Source organism: Oryzias latipes, chromosome 1, assembly GCF_053564925.1.
Source record: "Oryzias latipes strain Hd-rR chromosome 1, Olatipes_Hd-rR_3.1".
NCBI classification, from domain to species: domain Eukaryota; kingdom Metazoa; phylum Chordata; class Actinopteri; order Beloniformes; family Adrianichthyidae; genus Oryzias; species Oryzias latipes.
The window spans coordinates 7,833,611-7,847,528 of NC_136237.1; the positions used below are offsets into that span (position 1 = coordinate 7,833,611).

Consider the following 13,918-nt stretch of genomic DNA (forward strand, 5'->3'; position numbering starts at 1 on the left):
AATAAATTATTTGTCCTGATAAGGATTTTAAAGCACAGCTCGTCTGTCTTTCTCTTGTTGTTTTGACCCGCCCTTGTAGTACCTGGCCTGACTGGCATGACTGAAGACAACTTAAGTCGTGTCTACAAGCTTTGGTCCGTAACAGAACGGTCCACTTGATGCCAGTTTAAATACAGACCAAACGCAAGGAACAAATTAAGCAGACTCCATCCGGAACAAAGGATTTTCCTAACCCTTACATTTTTTCCCATCCTTACATTGACGTGTTCTCCCTACCATGACAAAGGTGGATAAAGGTGAAGAGGATTTCATGTAATCCATGGACACCAGTGAAGATCACAAATCATTGAAGAAAAAAGGTTCAGCGCACTGTCTAGTGGGTCTAGATGACCCAACTCCCAACGTTAACGTGCCTCCAAGGCACACCGAACCCCGGAAAGCCGGCTCCACTGACAATAATCTGATTTAGAGTCGCCAAAAGGTTCTGAATCTCTTTGTTTTTTAAACCTATTCGGAAATAAAGCTTCACAAAAGGCTCCACATATTTTACCTTCAAGCTAGGCTCCAATAAACAGAAGACTTTTGTGTTTTTTCCTCCTTAAGTTATGACTGTTTTCCCGTAAATTTACGAGATTTTAAGTTGTAAATTTACGAGTTTTTTTCTCGTAAATTTATGACCTAAAATCTCGTAATTTAACAGTTATGAGTTTCTTTCGTAAATTTACGACTTAAAAGTCGTAATTTTAAAAAAACATATTTTTTGTAAACTGGCCCTGAAACGCAGTCGTACCATGCGGTATTAAATTCAATAGTACTCTTTGAATATGAACTTATGCTTTAATATTTCTCATTTAACGCTGCTAATAGCAAGAACTGGTTTCTGTAAAAACTGCTAACCAAAGGCTGAGGTGGTCACTTCCAGCAACCTACTGAGCCCGACAAAATAAAAGCACCTTGAAGCCCCCCCCAGCCTTCTCTAGACTCCCATCTAAAGGATTAAACCTGCAATGTCAAACAGAAAGCAAGTCCTCCTTGACCTGAGTCAGATGATCATACCGCTGTGAGAATGTTATTAAAAAAGGTTTTTACTGAATAGGCACATTTCTACATTTGAAAAAATGTCTCCCAATTAATGTTGCCAAAAAAGAATATCCATAAAAAAGAAGTGCCTAAAAAAATAAATACTGTTTAATGATGTAATCACTTGATTTTTTTCCCCCTTCTTATCATTTCAATATTTATTCCTTTCTGTTGTTTCTAGAGAGCAGCCTTCAGTAGCAGACAAAATCAAAATACTTTTTCAGGTGTGTAGCTCTTAACCTCTACATGCCTTTTATTAAATGTATTAAAAATATTCTTCTAAGTTTTTTTCTGTTTAAGGTAATGCTAAAGAGTCCTGGAATCCACACGGCGTTCAAAGGCACCACTCAATCAAACCCCAGACTGTTCAGGCTGACTCCGTGTAAAACACAACATGAGACGCTGAAAAGGAGGAATAAAGAAAACGTGCACAGTGAGTAAAGTCAGGCAAGGTCTGAGGAGGCCCTGAGACGAACAGTAAATGAGCTCTGACAGTAAAGTCCCCTCCTCCCTTCCTCTCTCCCTCCACCTCTTTCATCCCCGTTTCTGCTGCCGGAGGAGGGAGAATGAAGGAGTTTCAAGCTCCACAGTGGAGTCATTAAGATAAGACGAAGTTTATTAGTCTCATTCTGTTCCTTGATTGCCACAGCGTTCATTCATCAGCCCTCCTCTGCCTAAGTTACCATGAAATTATTTGTTTTTGCCAGCAAGGTTGCAGATTTACAAGCCCGTCTACATTCCAGCCCTCAGCCATATGGCCAGGAGGTGTGGGAGGAGAGCCAAGAAACAAGCTATCCAAAAGAAGAGAGAGATCCAAACAAAACCGACTGCATCATCAAGTGGGAATTCCGAAAACGTATATTGAATAATACAACATATTTAAAAAGGTACAAATACAGTTTTGGGACAGAAGAAAACAAAATATGTTCATCTGTTTTTTATAAACTGAACAGGAAACTCAACTGTAGTTGATACGACACAAGAACCTTCTTTATCCCCACATATGAAGACTCATAGAACAGAGCAAACAAAAACGAAGCGAAACGGAACAAAATAAAACAAAACGAAACAGAACCAAACAAAATGAACATAACAAAACAAGAACAGAATATTCTCCTGCTATAAGCTAGCGGGAGAGAAGGTAAACAAAGGAATGATGGGATATCAGCGGAGGCTTACTCCCTTCCAGCAGTCCTGCCCACAACGCAGAGGTGAAGTCCTGCTGCTCTGCAGCAACTATGTCATACCACTGCACCACAGGGCAGTCGTGGCGCAGTGGTAGGGCTATCGACCTCTTATCGGGAGATTACAGGTTCGAGTCCTGCCTTACCCGCCCATGTGTCAAAGTATCCTTGGGCAGAACACTGAACCCCACCTTGCCTTTGGTGGGAGGTTGGCGCCAGTGTTCGGCAGCCATCAGGGCGTAAATGGGACTGAGACTGTCAAGCGCTTTGGGCCTTCAAGGAAGGTAGAAAATATACGCCATTTACCAAAAAACAACATGTTTTATGTTGTTTTTTTTAGCTAAAAACTATATAATCATAATTAAAAGAACAATTTTACAATAGATAAAAATACAGTTAGAGTGAGACTTTAAATCCCCTCCAAGCACAGAGTCAGCTAGCAAGACTATGAGCGTCTTCATTCTTTTTTTATACCCATTCTCAGACTGGCATCAGACTAAATTTACAATGATTCAGTTAAGAACGATAAACATGGATGGCGCTTGTTTCCGTAGAAACCCTACCACGGACAGAGGATGATAAACGAAGTGTTTTGGGGAAGATTTGCAAGTATGTAAAGTATTTCTGATGGTTTCTGGGGATGTTTTTCAATCTGAAACATACACGTGTGTGCACATGCGTGTGGGCTGAACTGATTCTCCCAAAGAGACCACGCTCCTGTGCGTGGGCTGAGGCACAGCCAAGCAGCACCATGACCACAGTGTGCCTTTGTATTCTTTTACTGTGAGAGAAAAGTATCGTCAATGACACAAAGCAGAAACAAACCTTTCAAAACATTTGCAATGGATGCACTCATTAATCAAAACCCTTTTAGGGAACCCAGCTGAATGCAGCTAATAAAACAGATGGAAAATCCTTCCCATGTACACTTTTGTTCCCAAGAGTGCTTTCAGCAGTGGTTACTATAGTGGTTAACATCATGCTATACCATGGTCCGGGTGAATACTCGATTCTGATGGGCTGCTGGGTGAGCGTTAAAAAGTGATTCTTACCACAGGATAACCGCACGGTGAAAAAAGAAGTTCCGGTCACATATCCCAAATGTTTTGTATCACTGCGCCGGCTTCTTTAATACAACCTTTAGCTTCATCATTTGGACAAAAACAAGCGGTAAGAGGTGAACTTTCTCTCTGAACTGATGCTTTATTCAACCCATCGGAAAGATCAACATATATATAAATCGCTTTATATCGCTGAATTTTGACTGCAGCGGTGGTGCGGCGCAACGCGGACTAACAAATAGTCCGCTTTTTGTGAGAAAAGCGATCCAAATCGGAAAAAAAACAGAATTAAGGACTAAAAACTGATTAATCGTTTCCATTGACTATGAAATTGCACAAATTGGATTTTCAATAACAAGTTTGCCTAATTGAAACAAGGAAATTTTGAACAAAATTGCATTTATCGAAAAAATCTTTTGTGCTTGGAGGAGGCGGTTTTTGAGGTGTATCGATCTACCCATCCATTCATCTTCCTCCGCTTATCCGGGACTCGTTCGCGGGAGCAGCAGTAAAGGGAAAATATCCAGACTTCCCTGCCCCGGCCACCTCCTCCAGCTCCTCGGGGGGGACCCTGGACACCTCCCCAAGCAGGCGTCCAGGTGCATCCGGACTAGATCCCCGAACCACCGCAACAGGCTCCTCTAAATGTGGAGAGGAAGCGGTTCTACTCCAAGCTCTCCACGGGTGACCGAGTTTCTCACCCTATCTCTAAGGGAGTGCCCAGCGAACAGGTAGCGAGTCAGAGTCAGAGAGCGATGGCAGTGCGCTTCTTGGTAGGAACTGGCTGCTTTGGTCACTGCACAGCAGACGCCACAAGAGGTCCAACAGCGTCACACAGCTCTTTAAAAGTTGAGGGTTTCATGTGGAATTGTTGGATCCACCAACCACCATTTCCCAAAATGGCTTCATCTGTAACCACTCCCACGTGTAAGGAGCTTGCCACTAATTAAGACGTTAATGTCTCCTTTGATAGAGGATGGTCAGCGCTAGTGCCAGGGCAAAGATTTGAATGTATCTGATGTAAATCAAAGTATCGATCACATCCGTCGCCATGTTTTTGATTGACTTATTGCATGAGTTGGTTTGTGTTTATTTGCATAATTATGATTTAATGGAAACAGTTTAATTGCAAAATAGTGTTTTATCTAGAATTTTGATAAAGTATTGTGCATGGCATGCGTGTGATCTTTAAGGACTATGAATACTTATAGAGGAACTGCTTTTCCCTGATACTCTTACCTGATGCTTTACATCTTGGTCATTTAGCCTGGAAACTTGGACCAGAGGCAAATGAAGCTGGATTTCTGGTTTAAATGGATGCTTTACTTCTCACCCAAAATGTTTTATTAGCCCAGAGTTGTGAAGGGGCCAGCCACTCCCAATGACACAACCAACAATAAACTAGTATTGGTAAGTTTTGCTTTAAAAACTTCCGGCTTTAAAAATAGAAAGAGTGAAAACCTGAGAAATTGGGAAGGGATTTATTTTACAGTTTGAAAAATGTTGATTAAAATCTCAAACCCACCACTTTCCCTTTGGGGATATTTTTAAGTCAACCCAGGAGTACCAAAGGCCAAGTTTCACAGGAAGCAGACCCATTTTTCCATAGGCACTCATGTTAACCCTTGACATTCTTTCAGCCAGGGATGGGCCATTATAATTTTTTCAGTTTTTTCCGGATGGATGGATGGATGGATGGATGGATGGATGGATGGATGGATGGATGGATGGATGGATGGATGGATGGATGGATGGATGGATGGATGGATGGATGGATGGACAGATGGTTGGATGGAATTCCAGTTAATGTGTTTCCCCCACTTATGACTTTGTTTTCACAGTTTTGAATCCTTCAGGTGACTCCGGGGAGGGCGCACTCTATATGTTTATGAGCTAAACTGCACATTTACATTAGTTTTATTTTTCAACCACAGTCCCAACCAGTGGGTTCATGTTAGGAAAATGTATTTCACAAACAAAAGGACAAAACACTGTGTTTTTCCTAGTCTCAACAGGCCATGTCAGCGTGATCTCACATCGTGTTAACCCATAGAGGACAGATTTCAGCGAACATGAAAAAGAAAAAGAAGTTGTTGTGGCCCAAAGAATCAGCTGCTTTGTCTATTTTTAGCTCACACTTAACAGAATTAGCAACCGCCTCCAGACTGTGCCAGAAGAAAACATCTTTTATGCCTCCGGTAACCTTACCATTCTAGAGACATACTGGGAAAAACCAATCCACATTCTGTTCTTCCTCAGGGACAAAACAAGAGCCTGAGACTCAAGCAATTAAAATATGTGCTTACGCTTCATTTTTTTTATTCTCTCCATCAGTGTCACAGTCAGCAGGGCGTAACAATCTTATAAAGCTCTTGAACTACAAGACCTACTTTTTTTATAACAATACATAGTCATGGGGGCGGTGACACATACGTACACACACGCAAGTCGTTAAACACAGCCATCCAGGAAATGAGAATAGTCCTCATCCCCGGATAATGGTCTGTCACAACCCATGATGTTTTCCTCTAGAAGGGTAAATCGCAGCAAATAGGATGATTATTGAATCATAGCATTGCCATGAAGAGCTGATGGCAAAAGGAGCCTCACACCTTACCACGAAACACAAGAAACCAATGGTCTGTAAGGGGGATCATCCCTTTAGAAAAGGGATGGGGGAGGATCATCCCTTAGAGAACCGTCAGGGGGAAGGACCTCTGTCAAAAAGAAAGCTACTTTTGGAATTCATAAGGCTCTTTTTTTTTATTTTTCTGAGTCGGATACAAATACAGATACAAATCAACAAAAAATAAAAATAGACCTAAAGAGTCAAATGTTTCTGACTGAACTTTTAGTCTGAGAAGAAAAGTTCAGTCAGCCATGTATAACTTTAAATGTTATCACCTGATAAAGTTTTTCTATTACTAGTTATAAACACTAATTGGTTTGTTTTTATAATAGATTTCCTGCATTACGGTGGGAAATCTTTAAAAAAAAAAAAGTATACCAACTTTTGTCTTCTAGGATAATTGACTATCAATTCCTTAATTCTAGAAGTCAATTTTCCTTTTCAGTCATTTTTTTACATTTTGGTTTTTGGGCACAAGACACCTTGCAGATTAGGGCTTGGTTGATAAAATCCATAGAATCCATTAATTAAATCGATCCAAGCTTAAAAAATCAATAATCGATCCATAAAAGCAGAGATCGATCTTTTATCCCTTTCCTTTTCCGGTACCAAATGGGGCATTAGCTTGATGCTAACGTATAATAGAATTCCCCGTAGAACGGCTAACGCTAATGCTCAGTCGAACTAAACATACAAAAGAAAACCTTTAAATACTTACTGGTATGAAATTTCCAATCTCTTTTAAGGAAACTTTGTTTTTTTTTCTAAATAACCATTAGTGGTTATTTAAAAAAAACACAGTTTTTTGCTAAAATCTTCTGGAATAAAGTTTAATGCTATAGAGCTCCACCTAGTGGCCAAATGGAAAAGCCCTCGAGGAGAGGCAGAATATTTATTTTGTAATATGATCCAGTTTAGAATCTTTATAATATTAACGATCTGCACATTCTTTTTGGAATTTATTCATTTTAGAAACCAAGTAACACCGTATGGTATTAATCTTTTATTATTGTTAAACTTATTATTTCAACAATAATGTTTACAGTATGTAAGCTGTGTCAGATTAATATGAATATCTTCAAAACATATATAAACTATTAATATATTTTTATGTACTATGTCTAAACGTGTAACCGTGTAAAATCAAAATTGAATTGAAATGAATCGAGTGAGTCGAAAGAATCGAGAAAATCGTGAATCGATACGATCCAGTTCAACTGGATCGAATCAAATCTGGAAATTATTGGTGAAACCCAGCCCTTCACAAGAATTAATTTCAATTCAATTCACTTTTATTTATATATAGCCCAATATTACAACACAGTTGTCTCAACTGGCTTCACTAAATATACAAAACATAAAATCAGTTATGAAAAACAACAGCTGATTGATAAACTAAAAACACTAAACTAAATTTTTTCGATATTCATATTAATATTTATATTAATATTTATATTTTCGATAATAATTTAAATAATATTTGTAATTATAATTTTTAATAATTTACTTTTCTTAATAATTTAATATGAATTTCATTTTTTATGTCCTTTTTTGATGTTATATGGATTATTTCTGAATGTCGTTTTTTGCTGCCACAGATATATGAAATTTCCCCATTGTGGGATTAATAAAGTCATCATCTATCTATCCATCTATCTATCTATCTAAAATGAGCATCCATGCCCTTAGACCTTCCTTCTCAGTCTTATGGCAACTCTATCTTCCTTAAGTTTATGTCACTGGTTTTATTAACGTGTTGATGATTAAGCAAACTTAAAAAATAAATAACTGTTAAGCTTAATTGTGGCAAATCTTGAGTATGATAGTGTCACTAGAAGAAGCCCAATGTGATGTTTCAGTCCCATTTTCATGCTTTGTATTCACACTGCAGCAGTCGTGTTGCTTCTGTTGGCCAGCTGCTGTTAGATATTTTAAAGTTCTGTTTTAACAGCAGACGCTAATGTCGTGAAATATACGAGCCAGCCGCTCAGGTGTCGGTGCAGTCAGTCATTTGGCCTTTCATTGAAGAAGCCAGCCTCACATGCTCCTGTTTCCACTGCCATCCCTCCATGAATCAACACAACTGTTTCTTAGTCGCATAATATCACTGGAAGAAGCCGTTTTCTTGCAGGCCGTGTACATTTTTAATGCCCATTCAGAAACCTGAACTCCTTTTACTATGCCCGGGCCGGGACTCATCTCCAGTTCTGCATTTGATAGATCACTTCTCCTGCTTTACTGCTGCCAGTCCATAATAAACTGGATTTATGGTCAAAAATGAACAGACCTATGGGTTTTCAATGTAATATGCCGTGAAACAAAAAGCCGGCCTCCCAGTTTCGTTCTCTACGATTAAAGTCCCAGCAGACATTCAGAAAAAGCACAATTCAACTGCAACAAACAAACTAAAAAGACATTTGACTCATTCATCCATGAATGAAAGGCTTTTTTTTAAGGAAATGACTATTCACATGTAATTTCTAAAATATGTGCTGAACTTTTTTCTTGGCCATATTTATTTTTGAATGCGGAAAAATATGTGGCTTAATATAGCTACACTTCAAATATTTGCTGTGCCACTTGGTAACCATTCCTGGTTTTACAATTACTCCAAGTTTAACCTTGTACACAATGGAAATACATGCGTACGCTGCAGCAAAGTGCATCCTAGTCGTATGTACTACATGTGGCCAACATGAAATTCCACTTTTCGTCTACTTAAAAAAAATGCGAATAACATCAGCCCTTTTTTAATCCTTACTCAACTGGTTCACACTCTGGAACTTAAAAAGTCATGAACTCTTATAATTGTTGCATAATTACTGCAAGTAATTATAGTATAGAATAGAAGTATAGAAATACAGGAAATTAAACAACTTTAAATGAGCCAAAAGCTCAACAAAAGTAGAAACATCACAAAGACATCATGAAAAGAAAGAAATTATTCTTGCAATTTTAGCCAGTACTGTTTTTATTGATTTTCTTTCTTTCTTTCTTTCTTTCTTTCTTTCTTTCTTTCTTTCTGATTCAATGACCAAAATGGAAAAGATTATCTTTCATTCTTTTTGGAAGTGGCTGGATGGCTCAGTTGGCTGGGTGTAGGACTGGCACATGCGTTTTCCCAGGGGGCGCAATGAGTTTCATCCAGTTTAGGCAAGAGCTTTCACGCCCCCGCCTTACTGTGGATCCCCCTGTGCCGGTCCCCAGCCCTGAGAAGGTACCTGGTTGTGTCAGGAAGGAAATCCAGCGTAAAAATCTCTGACAAACCCCCTGTGGCGACCTCTGAATGGGGTGTGCTGAAAGGTGAACAGCAGATTTCAACTATTTTTAGAAAAATTCAACAATCGTACTGGATTTGAACTTGAAATATTTCTTGAACCCTGGGGAAGCAACCTGAGCACAGAAGCAGATTGATATAAGGACAGTTTGGTGACTATAAATGTTCACAGCAATGAAAGCAAAAGTCCTAAAAACTATCAGGAAAAATAAGGAAGTCACGCTACTTTAAATAAAGAAATAGTTCTCTCTAGTCAAACTTTCCTCATTCAAAGTGTTAACTTTATTTAAACTACATGATTTAATCAGATGTTTCCAGTTCTCTTTCCTAGAATGTGCATTTCCATGCTAAAGGCCCAGCAGGTACAGCGATCACACACACCTGGATGATGTTGCTTCTAGATGACTAATACTACAAGACTGGCCTGTTTAAGCTTTGCTGAGGGCAGGGTCTGTTTGTTGCTCAGTTACTAATCTTATTTTAATATGTTGTAACCATCAGGACAATCAGAGCTTCTTATGAAAACTGGTGTATCTTCTCATATGACTGTTCACAGCTTTTTTAGCGGCATAAGCTGTTGTACGGTAAAGTTTATCATGTTATCGGAGGCAAATTAGCTTTCTTAGACCTGCTAAAAAAGATTTCCATGGAGTGACATTTACTGGAATAAAACTACCGGAGCGTGAAATTGTGAAAACTACAGGTTCACCAGCAGGTGGCTCGGGCGAGCCCGGAGGTTGGGCGGTGAGTGCATTGTTCAGGAGAGCCTGTGCAGTTGGTGTCAGTGAAGGTGGAGAAGGTGAAAGGCTTAACAACCGAACAGAAAGGGGAACATATCCATCTCCTGCGATGCGTCACTTCTCCATCCTTTCCAGGAAAGAACTGGCACTGCATTTAATGAATGGCTCAGCTCGCAGGAGAAGAGAGCAGAGTTATTCTCAGGGTGCTTAGAAGGAAAATGATTATTTCGTGGCAGAGTGACCTGGTGTAATGTTACTTCTAAATCTTTCGGGATGGAGCTTTAAAGCCATAGTCAAGCATGAACGCTATGCGGTGATTACAGCCCCTCCGAGATTCGGAACTGAGTGGCCTCTTTAGTTATTGCGCAATGAAAATCAAGCTTAATGTGAGTGAATGTTTTCCCTTCCAAAGGGAGGAGACTCAGCGGTAATGCAGACCAGCTTTCATTAGTGGAAACATTGCGCTGACATTTCAGACGTTATGTAATCTTAAGAGATTAGTTTTTCCAGGCACGGACAATTTCAAAAGTTGTGCCAAAAAAGAAAAGACCCCAACTCTGCAGGAAAGCAGTCACAAACTGACCCTTTCAAAGGTTTTAACCATTGGTTGTACAGTATATGGAACAGAATGTTCCTTTTTTTTTCCTCTGTCTAACGGAAATAGCTCCTCTTTAAATCGTCTAATACATCCATCCATCCATCCATCCATCCATCCATCCATCTTCCTCCACTTATCCGGGACTGAGTCACGGGCAGCAGTCTAAGCAAAGATGCCCAGACTTCCCTCGCCCCGCCCACTTCCTCCAGCTCCTCTGGGGGGGACCCCAAGATGCTCCCAGCCCAGCCGAGAGACATAGTCTCTCCAACACGTCCCAGGCCTTCCCCGGGTATAAAACAACAAGTTCAAATTAATCGATAAAATGATTTATCAATCTTACAATTTCTGGTTCCAACCTGATGACGGTCGTATCGCCAAAAACTGGTGACTGAATTGATTTCATTTGGTTGGAACCAGAAGCAAGTCATTTTTCAAGGGCGATGTTACACTTACTCAGTCCAGTTCTCTTATACAGTCTATGCTCATTCATTTTTTTCTAAACCCGTTTTGTCCCTTTCTAGGTCACGGGGCTGCCGGAGCCTATCCTGGGCAAAGGCAGGGGACGTCCTGGATAGGTCGCCTGTCTGACAGGACCACAAACACACCCATGCACAATCCCATTCACACCTAGGGACAATATACAGTAACCAATTAACCTATGAAGCATGTTTTTGGACGGTGGGAGGAAGCAGGAGTCCCCAGAGAAAACACACACATACACAGGGAGAACATGCAAACTCCACACAGGGGTCCTGAACCAGGGGTCTTCTTGCAAGGGCAAGGGCGCGAGAGAGAAGGAGGGAGGGGTAGAACAGAGAGTGGAAAAAGTATTATTAATCCATGGAGCACACACCCAGACAGGAAAAGCATGACTAAAAGAACAGATCGTCAGGACTAAGAAGGGTTCACATGCTACGTTTCAACTGCATGGTTACGTCAGCCCACATGGTGCTTGTTACACTTGTATAAACAATAGCGAGTCCAATATCTGCAGCAGCATAGTTGTGATGACATAACACAGCCAAGCAGCAGATGCTAATACCATACACAAGGAGACTTGACCCTGCATGTCAGAGACACCTAAGACAGATGCGACAACAGTCTGTGGACAGGGAGGCTAGAAAATGCAACAGAACTTCCTCCTTAAATGTCCCTCCTCGAACTGTCTTCCTTATCTCTTCCTCATCTTCCTCTCAGCAGCCAACAACAGCTCATATTTGTGGACAAGCATCCATCCACGCCACCCCTTCCTTCGTTCATAACAGCTACTCCTCTTTTTGAGAGAAGCAGGAAACAGAGTCCACTTTTAGTGGAAGCTAGATGACACCAAGTGCAATGTGTGCAGCCATGATAAGAACCAACAGAGCCAGCCGCTGTCTTTCCTGCAGTGCCCCCCCCCCAGGGGCATTTAAGGGATTTCCTCCTGAGCTCGGCTGCCTGGGGTTCGTCCAAACTGGGCTTTTTCTTTCACAGAAAGAAGTAGAAAAGTGTAGGGCTTATCGATGCAGCAACGTCTCTGTTGTTTGAGGAAATGTCGCAGACGACTTTGTCCATTTTTAGACAAAGTGCAATCCTTCATGCACTTTGTGGTCCATTTAGCAAAACAAAACTCCATTAGAGAGAAATTCATTGTTAAAAAGAAGCATTAAAAAAACTGCTGGATAATAAATGAAATTTTGCTTGGTAGCCGTTCAAATTTAACACGTGTAGGTGTTATTTAGCTCACTTTGTTGTTCTCAGGCTTCATTACAGACTGGAGGTTGCTGCAACTGATGCATGAAAGCCTTTGCTTTGCACTTCTATCTGGTGGTATTATTTCTGCAACAATATCCGTTCAGAGTTGACAATTTGAAGTTTTTCACCTATGTGCAGGGCAGCATGAATTTTGATTGGCTAAAAGTCATCTTGAGCCGAAACCGGCCAGATAAGAGCCACTTTCTTCACGTGATGATGAGCTCCACAGCGATAAGTGAAAAAGAAGCCCAGGTTCATATCGCTGACCGTCTTCACATAAAGGATGCACTGTGGTTTTTGTCTTTTCACAGATAGCAGGAGCATGACATCACAAACTCTGCAGATTGAGCCACGTTTATTGAACTGCTCCCGGGTGGCAGCAACATGCTAAAACATGCAGATGAGTAAGCAAGGCACTTCCTAAGTAATTGCAGAACCACGCCAAAAAAAAAAAAAAAAGAACAAGGTTTAAGGCTCATGTCCACAGGTAGGTACAAAAGACACTTTTTGTATATGGTAATGTTATAAACATTGACTGTATACAGGGAACTGGACTGAGCAAGTGAGACATCACCAAAAGAAAATGACCTGCTTGTAAATTCTGTAGCCTTTTTTTGATGCCATGTCCATCACTGAGTTGGAACCAGACATCACATCCTCAGTTAGCAGCAATTGGTCCGTGTCGGTCTTATGCTGCATTCACAGCGGACGCAATTTGAGCGCATCTGCCACCTCTCTTTGGGTGCACGTCAAATTTACTGATCGACACCTGCCCTTGACACCTCAAAGCAAAGCAGCAACCAACGTTTTTCTGGACATCAATCGTTGCCATGGAAAACATGGATGATGTTGAGCGAGTAGCTAGGGTTTATATGTTTCCTGTGATCCTTGGGATCCTTCAGACATCTAGCCAGCCGCCTAATAAACTGTGTACCACGCGCTACCGCCCAGGGTCCGGCTGAGTTAGCGAGATCCGCCGCCAAGGCTCAGGCCCGACCGGGGCTATCGTTGTAGCAGGCGCGATAGCTCCAGCTCCATGGGCTCTGTGACAGGCTGGCAACCTGTCCACGGTGTATCCCGCCTTTGCCCAACAGTAACTGCGGCAGTCTCCGGCAACTCTCACAGCTCCAGCAGGTTAAAAAAAATGGATGGAGTTACAGGACAAAAATCACCGTATTAAGATGCCATATTTGATTCTTTTTTTTACCCTTTGATCAAGTCATTGAAAACGCCCGACACCCAAATCGCGCTGCAGGACCTCAGATCGCCTCAGTACATTAGCTTAACATCAAAACTCAATGCCCCTGATGAGCGTATTAGACGAGCATTAGTCTACATTTCCATGGCAACCACTCTCTCCAATCAAGAGTGAGCATGTCAGAAGGCCACACCCCGTCCACTGAAAGCAGGCTGGGAGAATCTGTCAATCAAACACTTCAAACATTCAACACGAGGCACCCACTTTTTTGAGGCATCTGATCGCCCAGATTATAACTTGAATGATTTGCATTCCAGCAAAAATATGAAGAAATTGGGATTAACCAAACAAGTTAATAAAAGGTCGTAGGTCAAGACTGACTAATAGAATGACTGAGAAACAGATGTTTATTTCTCT

General features: G+C 40.9%; 1 protein-coding gene across 1 annotated transcript in view; it reads right to left on the bottom strand.

Annotated features, from left to right (window-relative positions):
* LOC105354903 (cytoplasmic phosphatidylinositol transfer protein 1) overlaps positions 1-13,918 on the bottom strand; it is an 82,402-nt gene that overhangs the window by 66,875 nt on the left and 1,609 nt on the right. The gene's annotated exons all lie outside the window — the stretch shown is intronic.